We start from the raw sequence: 10,272 nt of genomic DNA, 5'->3' as shown, positions 1-10,272 counted from the left end.
TAAATTCAAGATTTATTTCATCTGTGAATTAACATTTAGACTTTCATGTGTTTAAGATTCATGATAAATGATTTTAAAATCAGGAATCTACAACTGAAACAACTTTAGGGATGTCTACAGAAGTCAGATTTTAAAATGGTTGAAATGATTGATTGTCACATCATGTGCACAATTTCAGAGATATCAAAATGACAGATCAACTGGTCTAAATTTGTCTTAAATCTTCTTTGACAGAAAGTAGAGTAAAAATAAATAACATTTAAGGATTGAACTGAAATCTTAGATGTTATATGGAGATGACCTATGTCTCCAGACAGATAACTTAATGCTTCTTAAATGTGCATTTTCACACAATGTAACTTTCTACAAGATGGTAATACTCTTAATGTGTTTATATACAATGCAAATATATACTGCACGCCAAGATGAGGGCATTGTGTTGCAAGTCAATAAAAGCAGCAGCATCTAACCCTGTACCTTCCAATCAGATGACAGTGGCAAGACAATATTTTATTAGAGAAATAGAACTTGTTAGAGAAATAGGTTACTGTTATGGAATGTAAGTCTATTAATGCCGTAAATTTATCTTCACATGTGTCATGTAAGATGCATTAGTACCCATTAGATGCAGGTAGAAGCAAAACATTAATGGAGCTATTGTTGATATCTTTTCACCGCAATATCCTCCCAGTCATGTGTGCAGTGCCTCCGAACAGAGCTTCCTTCTAAATGGTAGACCATTCTAAGTGATATGCAATTAAGAAATGTGCTATTCTCCTGCATTAAAGCACAAGCCAAATGCACGTTATTAGCATCCATTTCCAGTACAACTTGACAAGTGAGAGAATGTGTGCAAGAAGGAAGTGATCACTTACTTTATAATAACAGTTTAAAAAAACGATACTTACTATCCATGTAGTCAGGCTAGAGAAGCTTTCTTTCAGTTCTTTGTAGTTATCTTGACAACTCGAGAAATAAATTCATACTTAAAGAACATTGAATTTTAGGTTAGAAAACACTGGGTGTGTCTTTCAGCATTAATTTCTAGTCCTCCAACATAGAAATAAAAAAATACCTATGTTGTAAGTATGATGGGAATTATTTAAACAGTTTGGTAAGAAGCAAGTACTTTGTAAATACTATTAACATTAGTACTAATACATAATTAAACAGCTGACCTAAAAAAGTATATTTGGTCATAAAATTAACATTGGCTTTTCCCACATTCACCAATGACATTGTTTCTCCCATCTATTTATGGAATCATATATCACAAATATATTAAAGATGTAAAGTCAAATATAAAACTCAAAAAATATTAAAAACTTCTAAATTATTAAGTTTCATTTACTTAAGGAAAAATCTTACATCAAAATTGCATAACAGTGATGGATTATGAAGAAAACCCATTATGTTCTGCTTTAGACAAAATGATTTAGTTGTGCTTAAAGCACATAAGTCCCGGGGTGCCTGGGTGGCTCAGTTGGTTAAGCATCTGACTTCAGCTCAGGTCATGATCTCACCGTCTGTGAGTTCGAGCCCTGCATCAGGCTCTGTGCTGACAGCTCAGAGCCTGGAGCCTGCTTTGGATTCTGTGTCTCCCTCTGTCTCTGCCCCTCCCCTGCTCATGCTCTGTCTCTCTTTGTCTCAAAAATAAATAAAAACATTTAAAATAAATAAATAAAGCACGTAAGTCCTGTCTTATAAAATTTTCTAGTTTTCTGGAATTAGTGAATTTAGTTCACATATAAAAACTGGAAGAAAATTTAGGTGCACATGCTTGGTTCGGTCGGCTAAGCGTCAGACTCTCGGCTTCAGCTCAGATCATGGTCTCACGGTTCATGAAATCAAACCCCGTGTTGGGTTCTGTGCTGACAGCACGGAACCTGCTTGGGATTCTCTCTCCCTCCCTCTCTCTCTGCCCCTCCTCACTCACTCTCTCTGTCTCAAAATAAACTTTAAAAAAATATTGAAAATTCATTAATGAGATGATTTACAATATACTTAACTAACGGATCCAAATATGCACATTTTATTATATCTATCCCGCTCTTCCATTAGGAGTGACTTCCCAATCCAGAGTGTTGGGGGCTGACATATCACCAGTAATTGTCATCGTTTCTGACTCAGACTTCAGCAGCAAAGACCAAATCACATAAACTTGCCTCTGTTTTGTACACACCTCAGCAAATAATACCTATTCTATTACAGAGACCCTTGTAGATTACAGATCTCATTTGATCCTCATATTGTAACTGTCACATTACATATATAAAAAGGGTATAAAGAGGATCAGTGAGATGAGGCTTCACAAGGCTTCAAGGGTCAGAACCAGAATTTGAAATTACATTCCAATGCAAATCCAGAGTCCTGGCCATTACCCTAAAGCCGCGTGCGTCACTGCTAATCCCTAGACAATTGTCTATGCAAGGGGGAAAGGTGTCATTTTTAAAGATTCCGTAACTCAGACAAAGAATGATCTAGCTCTGTGAGAGGGAAGAGCTAAATCACTCTGTCTACACTGGTGTATCATGTTAAACACTGTCCTTTGTACGTCTAACAGATGCAACTATCTTTGTATGATATAATTAAACTTCCTTGGAAAGAGTTCAAAACCAGCTCACATTACACTGAATTTTATAATATGGCAACTAACATTACATTAAATTTGACCAGGGTCATCATGTACTATGACAGCAAATGGAAGAAAATCACCTTGTAAGAAATCCTGTCTGTCACATTTGTGTGTAAGAATATCAGAATTAAATTTGAAAGGTTTTTCTAATATTTCCAATATTGTACTCAGGTTAAATACATTCTTCGTGGAGAGTAGTTAAGAGGCAAAATGTAAGGCTCTGATTGGTTAGCTACCTCAGTATTTCCCTCTACAAGCACAGCTGTGCTGTGGGCGTGTCCTTTCGTTTCTTAATTGGGGAGAGTGGGGTAGATACCCGTGTGGAAAAGACACTATATCATATACCACTGCTGCATTAATTTCGATTTGAAAAGTAAAATAAGGCAAATGTCCATAAATAAGAACCTGAATAAATTGAGACATTCAACATGAAATTATACAAGCCAAATGAAGTAGATCTCCTTGTGTTTATTAAGCGAATGAAACAAGAAATAGGGGCGCCTGAGTGGCTCAATCGAATAAGTGTCCGACTTCTGCTCAGGTCACCAACTCGCGGTATGTGAGTTGCAGAGCCGGCTTGGGATCCTGTGTCTCCCTCTCTCTCTCTGTCCCTCCCCTGCTTGCACTCTCTTTCTCTCAAAAGTAAATAAACATTAAAAAAAAATAAAGCAAGAAATGTAGCAGTGTATATGGTTGAGAAACCATTTGCAAATCAAAAGGACACACATGCACGCACATATGAATACAGATAAATATATAAGATATTTATCTGTGTATTTCTATGAGTGTGTATCCTTTTAATTCCTCTGTCTCATCTATCATCTATCTATCTATCTATCTATCTATCATCTATGTATCTATTCCATGGCATATTGATGTACTCAGCGCATTTTTAAATATGTCTCTATACATTTTATCTATGAGAGAGAGAGAAAATGTCTGAATACATTTAGAAGGATTCAAAAAGAGAGAAAGGTAGGCAGCAGTTACCTTTATATAATGAGAAGACCTAGGAGCTACGATGCCAGGATGACTCTATATCATCTCTTTATGATTTGAATTGTTCATTGTGTATAGAGGTATGCATGCTCCCATATATACACTTATGTATACATTATATATCGTGCACATATGCATGCATGTGTGTGTCTATATATATATACATAGATGTGGTTTGTGTGTGAGAGAGAGGCACCCAAAATACCACCTGCTGCCTACCTTTCTCTCTTTTTGTTCATATCACTTGAAAACCACAAATTTGACAAGATAATTGTTATTTGTTTCATGGTCTGATGAATTGAGTGGCTGATCTCCTGACCTGAAGCAACGGGAAATACAAAGGTGGTAAAAAATAAAGGCACAGTTACAGGCTGGGACCAGAATAAAGTACTGCCCACAGGAGGTGCTGAGACTAACAGCTGCTCGGGAGGAAACACCTGGGTAGAAGAAGTGAGAAGTTCAAACCACTGCCCGATGTTGAGGTGCTCCCTGATGTGCTCTAACCGTCACCTTCTTAGTGCCAGCTTTTTACTCCAAAATAAGTCTTGCCTTTTAAAAGGTTCACTGAGAACTTCTAGGTTTTTCCAAAGTGATTTCACTATCTTTCCTGGTAAAAGTGTAAATAGCTCCTCTCTTTCTGGAATGTGTTCATTAACGTGCTTAGCTATAGCATAATTTAGTATCATCTGTTGACTGTCAACTATGTATAAAGCATTTTGCTACATCCTTAGAATATACATAGACAAAGAATGACGTCCCTGAGCTGAAATTAAAGATCTTTGAAATCCAATATTATTTGACTAATTATTGTGCACGGAAAGCAAATCTTATATATGAGTCAGGATTTATAAAAATAAATAAATAAATAAGCGAGTTTGCTAACTCCAGCGCCCCCTCTAGCTCGCCAAGCTCCAAGCAAAGAAGAGGGAGCTAAGTAAGGTGGTCTCTGTACCATGACTCCTAAAAAGCTGAAACTGCCCTCAAATCCAGCTGTGGTAAAGCACTCAGGAAGCAACTAGCTACAAAAACCGCTCTCAAGAGCGCGCCCTCTACTGGACGGATGGAGAAACCTTATCATTACAGGCTTGGTACCGTGGCCCTCCCTGAAATTAGATCTTACCAGAAGTCCACTGGACTTCTGATTCCCTAACTTCCTTTCCAGGGTGTGGTGCGAGAAATTGCTTCAGACCGATCTGTGCTTCCTCAGTGTAGCTATTGGTTCTTTGCAGAAGGCAAGTGAGGCCTATCTGGTGAGCTGTTTTTGAAGACACCACCCTGTGTGCTTATCCATGTCAAATGTGTGACAATTATGCCGAAGGCATCCAGCTAGCATGCTGCACCCGCGGAGAATGTGCTTAAGGAACCACTATGATGGAACATATTTCATTCTTTAAACAAAATTCTTGGGGCGCCTGGGTGGCTCAGTCGGTTAAGCGGCCGACTTCAGCTCAGGTCATGATCTCGTGGTCCCTGAGTTTGAGCCCCACCTCGGGCTCTGGGCTGATGGCTCAGAGCCTGGAGCCTCCTTCCAAATTCTGTGTCTCCCTCTCTCTCTGCCCCTCCCCCGTTCATGCTCTGTCTCTCTCTGTCTCAAAAATAAAGAAATGTTGAAAAAAATTAAAAAAAAATTCTCTTCTTTTTGTGAGCCCCGTGGGGTCAAAAAGTACCTACGTGTATGGTTGCAAGTGGACACATACGGGACAGAAATCAGGTCTTGGCAGTTTTTCCATTTTCACTTGTGTGTGAATTTTTAATATAAATGTTGGGACCTGAAGCATTAATGCAAGTCAAAATGAACAAGTCTTAGTAGTTCAACCCTATAGCAATTATAAATAAACCCGTTAAATATTTTTGGACAATGCCGGCATTTGGATTTTCTTAAAACAAGTAAATTTTTTATTGACAGCAACGAAAGAAAGAAAGAAAGAAAGAAAGAAAGAAAGAAAGAAAGAAACAGAAAGAAAGAAAAAGAAAGGGAAAAAGAATTTATATAAACTAAAAAATAAACTAGTTTTATGGTTATTAAACAATTTGTCATGGAAACATCTCTTCTCCTTTATCAGATGTACTAAAATTTTAAAATATAGGGGCACCTGGGTGGCTCAGTTGGTTAAGGGTCCGACTTCAACTTCGGCTCAGGTCAGGATCTAATGGTTTGTGGGTTTGAGCCCCACATCAGCTCTGTGCTGACAGTTCAGAGCCTGGAGCCTGCTTCAGATCCTGTGTCTTCCCCTCTTTCTGCCCCTCCCCCAGTTGTGCTCTGTCTCTCTGTCTCTCTCAAAAATAAACATTAAAAAAAAATTAAATATGTACAATTTCACAATAATACATATATAATATTCAGCAACTAAATGCAATTTATAAACAGACATCTGAGATGGGGATGTTAGGATTGCAGAGAAAACTAGTCTATAGGGAGAAAAAATAATGGAAATAGCTAAAGTAACATTAAAGAAAAAAAAAAAAAAAAGATGCTGCTGCCCCAGAAAGATGAAATGAACCTCTGCCTTAACTCTCTGGATGGCTTTCTATTTATAGAGTTTAGTCCTTCCTGTAACTTGCCTTCTTCCTCCTCTAGAGCCCCACACCACATTCTCTCTTTTCTTACACCAGGCTAAATTTCTTTTTGATACTCAAGAAATAAAAATAACTCTGGACAATAGAAAAGGAGACTCAGAGAAACTAAGTAACTTCTCCATGGATGCCCAGCTTGTAAATGTCAGGTCAAAGATTCCAACTCCCATATGCACAGTTACCCTGTCATAAAGCTTTGCCCTGCCCTCATATCAGAAGCTCTAATAATAGCCAGTGAGGGGCTAAGTGTCCGGATTTTCACTGCAATGCAAAGCAGTAAGCATAGAGGTGTAAAGAAGTCAATTAAACTCTCTTTAAGACCTTGCAAAAGTTTCTATTTAAATACTTTTAGCATGTTCCACATGTGAACCACAGCTTTTCACAAAGTAGTGTTATCAGATACAATCTGCATCTTTTCCTATGTTATAATTAGAATTTATGTAAGAGAAAACCAAGGAAAAATTTTAAAGGTTGTGAATATTTATAATGTTTATAATGACAGGGAAAGTTGCATCAGAAAATAAGAGTTGTGGAATATTTACCCTACTGTGAGCTGGCTTTACTGCCGTTTCTGTGAAAGGAGAAGCCAGAGAAAATGACCAGCCTTATCTAACATGCTGACACAATTTTTTTTAAAGCTTCATTCCTTTAAACTGTTGTTACTAATGGTGTAATAAATGGAAATCCATTGCCATAGTTTATTGCAGTGTTTTCTTGCTAAGAGGGATTCCATGATCAAATAATATTGGAAAACCTGAGTTCAATAAAGTTAAATAGGTGTTTAGTTTTATTTGATGTTGTTTTGGTTTGATTTTACTGCAGGGCTCCTCAGAGCCTTTAATATGTAAATGTGCATTGTGAAGCTAAGTAGAGATTATCCGGAGCCTTTCCCAAATTTATTTTATGACAGAAGCTTCTCCACTTCAGTTGTTCTTTTTCTTCTTTTTGGGGGAGTAGGGAAGAGGAGGAAGAAACACTTATGTAGAAGAAGCAACAAAATGGTTGAGAATATTAGTTCCCAAGAGACCTGCTCTGCCACTGACACAAGTAAGTTGGGTAACAAACCAACAAAACCAAAGGAAACCAAAACCAAACCCAAAAAGAAACAAAAAAACAAAAAACCCCACCTAACACAGAGCAGTTTCACTCCAAACTGATTCAAGCTTCTGGTTCCACCTTACCTCCAGAGACTCAAGGTCATGGAGTAAGGACTCCGCATCAGTACTTTTTTTAATTCCCCAGGTTATCACAATGTACGGTCATGACTGGGGCCCATTGCCATAAGAGGAAATACACTATTTCTCTAGCACTGTAATTATAAATCTAAACATAAACTATGAAAAATAATTAAGGGCACTGGAATCAAAAAGGCATAGGAAAAGTTACATTATAAAATTATTTCTTTAAATCATGGCTTGTTATATATGCATCATTAAATAATTACAGCAAAGGGTGGAAAAATAGCAAATTTACTCTCAGTTAAAAAAAAAATCTGCCTGAAATGAAGATGACATCTCGGAAACATTGTGAATAGCATTTGATCTACAAATTAAACACGTGATGTATTAATATACTTGTTATTGATAATATAACATGTACTTTTTATAATAATAAATTTTAAATAGCTGAGAAAAAGCTATTGAAAGCTAAGGATATAATGATTTGTGTCTATATAATCGAGGTAGGCTAGAAAATAAGGTTTTGGGTTAGATATGAAAATGATACCATATTTCATTATTAATAATCAACATATTGTACACTCTAATATCACACATATATACCTTGGATATCATTAATTACTTTTAATTAAATATTTTATATAAATTATTATATAGAAATGTATACCTGACTATATTCACATATTTATGTGTTCATTCATTCTGTATAGAGATTCACCCCATGGCCATTATCATTAAATCATATATTATATCTCCCTTAATTTTCAGAAGAACCCTTGGACGTAGATATTACCATACCTATATTTTACAATTGAGAAAACTGTTCACAGTCTTGAAGCTACTAAGTCAGACATAGAAGTTTACTGCATATTTGGTGAACATATGCATAAAGAAATTCAATACTTAATGGTAGATATAGAGACAGACATGAATGAAAGCTCATCTATACACTGAGTATAAGCCTTTATGTTTTTTAAAAAAATGTTTAAGTAATCTATACACACAGCATGGGGCTCAAACTCACGACCACTGAGCCAGGCAAGCATCCCCCCCCCCACCTCTCTTATTAATTTTTATTTTTTTGAGTGTAAGCCTCTATCTTGTCTTAGAACCTTCTCTGCCAAAAGTCCTGTGAAAACCGAGCAAGAATCCAGATATCCTTTCATTTGTTATATAGGTGTAGGTAGTACCTTAGTTCTTAAACAAGGAAGAATATTAAAATACAGATTCCCTGGTCCAACTCCAAACTGAATTAACATCCTGCTAGTGAGACCTGAAATTTGTGTATTATTTATTTGTTTATTTATTTTTAATGTTTACTTATTTTTGAGAGAGAGAGAGAGACCACAGGGTGAGGGGAGAGAGAGAGGGAGACACAGAATCTGAAGCAGGCTCCAGGCTCTGAGCTGTCAGCACAGAGCCTGATGCAGGACTTGAACCCACGAACCAGGAGATCATGACCTGAACCAGTTGGGACTCTTCACAGGCTGAACCACCCAGGCGCCCCTAGAATTCGTCTCCTTTTAAACAGCTTCTTAAGTAATTCATATGAGGTAATTAATAAGAATTGCAAGTATGAAATTTAATGTTTGGGTCTTACTGGTTCTCCATAGGAAGGGCAAAGCAGCTGCATGGACAGAATGAATATGTTCCTAGTTAGTTTCCTTTCATAGAAGCTACGAGGTAGTAGTCATACCAGCAAGAAATGGTGATTTAGGTTTTGGGCTCTGACAGACAAAACTGTGCTGAGTCCCAGCTGTGCCATTGACCGAGTTTGTTACAGTGGGCAAGCCCCTTGATGCTTTAAAAGCGATATGCCATTTTGGTTCTGGCACCTGGGTGACTCAGTGGGTTAACTGCCCAACTCTTGATTTTGGCTCACGTCATGATTTCAGGGTTCCTGACATCCAGTCCCATGCTGTGCTCTGTGTTGACAGCGTGGAGCTTGCTTGAGATTCTCTCCCTCTCTCTCCCCCTTCCCTCCCCCCTCTCAAAACAAATAAACATTTAAAAAAAGAAGCTATGTGCTTTTCTATAAAATGGAGATAAAGGAATGTCTTATCTCATAGGGGTTTTGCGGGGCTTAAAAATGTGTTTCCTCCTGAAGGAAACAATGTCTGACACTTAATAAGCATACTATATATCTTACCATTATTGAAACATCAGAAAGTGTTAGAGATCAGAAAGGAGATAGAGCTCTGATTGGCAGTATGTCTTATTTTCCCAGATTTATTTATTTATCTTAAATGTTTCTTGTTCTGGAATAACTTTTTCTCCCTTCCCCCACTTGCACCCCCATTAAAACTCTGAGTAATCTCACCATTCTTAACAATGCCCTTTCCATGTAAGGGGAGAAAAAAACTTTTAAAAAAATCTCTATGGAAAAAAAAAATTCTGTTCTGTTTGTACTTAAAAATATGATAACTTGACTCTCACCCTCTGAGTCAATTCTAGAGTGTGTGTGCCATAAATAAACTGTTTTAGCTCAGGGATATTGAAAGTAAATATTCCGTACTCCTTGAAAATAAGAAATTTTGCAAATGCATGACAAGATTGGATTGTGTACCTAGTATTCATATAATGCACAATGCAAAATACAATTTGTAGACCTAGTTTTAAATTCAATTCTAATAAGGAAACTGATTTGACCTGTTGGGGGAAAAGTTGAAGCACTAATCCAATCACTAATCCAATCTTCATTGCCATAAAATGTAATCCCTGTCTATTTCTTTGGTACTAATGATGAGGCTAAATAACGTATATATTTGTATTTACATGTTCAGCGATCCTATGCTCTGTGCAGTGAGTGATGTTCTTCTGCCACTTGGTGGTGCCTGCCAGTTTCAGAATTTGTTTCTTGGTGGCACTTTAACACCAAGTACAAAG

This window comes from Prionailurus bengalensis, chromosome C1 (assembly GCF_016509475.1).
Source record: "Prionailurus bengalensis isolate Pbe53 chromosome C1, Fcat_Pben_1.1_paternal_pri, whole genome shotgun sequence".
NCBI classification, from domain to species: Eukaryota; Metazoa; Chordata; class Mammalia; order Carnivora; family Felidae; genus Prionailurus; species Prionailurus bengalensis.
This window is presented reverse-complemented; position numbering follows the sequence as displayed.